The 1,938-nt window shown below is 41.2% G+C and overlaps 1 protein-coding gene across 2 annotated transcripts in view; it reads left to right on the plus strand.

Annotated features, from left to right (window-relative positions):
- Positions 1-752: 752 nt before the first annotated feature.
- Positions 753-1,938, plus strand: part of SLC35A3 (solute carrier family 35 member A3) — a 30,172-nt gene continuing 28,986 nt past the window's right edge. The window contains exon 1 of one of the 2 annotated variants that reach the window (XM_072419986.1): positions 753-833. The gene's annotated coding sequence lies outside the window, so the exon portion shown is untranslated. The remainder of the gene's footprint in view (positions 834-1,938) is intronic. The other variant, XM_072419987.1, reaches the window with a different exon arrangement.

Raw genomic sequence — 1,938 nt, forward strand, 5'->3', positions numbered from 1 at the left:
TAAAAGCAATACAAAAGGTAAGTGTATTAGTAATCTAAAGGTAAAAGGTATAAGTAATATAAAGGTATCCGTAATCTAAAGGTATAGGTATAGGTAAAGGGATCAGTATTATAAAGGTAAAAGGTATAAGTAATATAAAGGTAAAGGTATCAGTAAAATAAAGGTAAAGGTATCAGTAAAATAAAGGTAAAAGGTATAAGTAATATAAAGGTAAAGGTATCAGTAAAATAAAGGTAAAGGTATCAGTAATATACAGGTATAAGTAATCTAGAGGTAAAGGTATAAGGAATCCAAAGGTTTCAGTAATATAAAGGTAAAGGTATCAGTAATATAAAGGTAAAGTTCTGATGATCTGCGTACAAAGCTATCAGTAGTCTGGAAGCTTTATATAGAGGAGTTAGCAATCTGAACACATTGTTGAATAGCTGTGAATAGCTGCACACAGAGGAAAAAGAAGTGTAATATACACAAAATAATTATAATAAAGCCAGAATAACATATATAACATTCATACACACAGCAATATGCCTTGTGCTATTTACAATCAGACAACCATTTGTCACATTCCCGGATGTACTGACACGCGGTATCCGGATCACGTGTCACAGATACAAGGTGTGATCTCTGCACCATCACCTGCACATTAGTCCCAGCCTTCCAGTGCCTCTCATACGGGGCGTGGTTATATATGCGGGGGGCGGGGTCATAGTCAATACGCTCTAGCTGGGGCCTGCCCACCGTCATACGCAGCACTGGCAGATGCTGGAGTGGGCGGGGCCGGATCCCGGAAGTGTTAGGTGTATGTGTCAGGCGATGCCAGGACCGGGTGCTGAGTGAGTATCGGGTGATATCGTGTCCTTTTTTTTACCGATATAATACCGAGCGGTGCTGGCGTGCTCTGTACAATGTCTATACAATACTTATTGTAACCATGGATATTGGTGTGTTCTTTCTACACACTTCACCTGACAGGGCACACATAGGCAGTCGGTGTGGTTTGCATGCTGTTGTTATAGTGACAGCTAATATATAAATTTGGAGAGGTTTTCTCTCACTTCCTGTTATGTCTATAATACAGGAAGTGAAGGGAAATCTCCGTGGCAGGATTGAGATTGATGACCATGAAAGTCCTGCTGGGTCTTACCCCTTTTCTGCAATTAAAACAACAGGCGGTGGAGTCTTTGGTGCTGTATATCCGCTGTTCTATTTAATGGAAGTTGTGTCAGGAAAGAGCTGAACATTCTGTTGTGTCCTGCAGCAGGTATAGGGGTCTGTTTATAAAGCAGTGAACCTCACATTCACTAAAACTTTCAGTGCCAGGGAATGTTTCTGTAAATGTCAGATTCACTGCTTTATAATCATCCCCCATACTTGGAATAAGCCCAGATTATATTGAGGAGATCGGGAAATGTAGATGTTGGTTGACCGACTTAGTGTAACCTAGATCAGGAAATGCAGGAAATTGTGGCAGCATTGTGTGGTTTTCACTCTTCATGTCACAAGCCGCACAATGGTGACAACATCATGACACTCACATCATTACTCCATCATTGGCCACTTCACTGATCAGTAGAGAGGATGGGGGACCCCCAGTTCAGCTAAAATGGGGCTTTCAGTGCCTTCTGAAATGAGTGCACAATATGACCAACAGAGGGACTTCAGTTATTGTGGGGCTATGGTCCAGCAAACAATATCATTCCAACCTGGCCAATCAGTTAACAAAAGATCGGATAATCAGAAAAAGATTGGATGAAGATGGCCATGGAGCAAGGACAGGTGAGCATAATTAAAACAGTGCAGTCAGACAGATAGGATAATATCCTTTTTGAGATTATCAATTTAAACCTTTTTGGGGAACTTTAAAGTCCATTCCTCTCACTTCTCCATCTGGTGCCATGTTCTTCGCCAGGTTTGGGGTCTTGAGCCATTTCGATTGGC

This window comes from Pyxicephalus adspersus, chromosome 8 (assembly GCF_032062135.1).
Source record: "Pyxicephalus adspersus chromosome 8, UCB_Pads_2.0, whole genome shotgun sequence".
NCBI classification, from domain to species: Eukaryota; Metazoa; Chordata; class Amphibia; order Anura; family Pyxicephalidae; genus Pyxicephalus; species Pyxicephalus adspersus.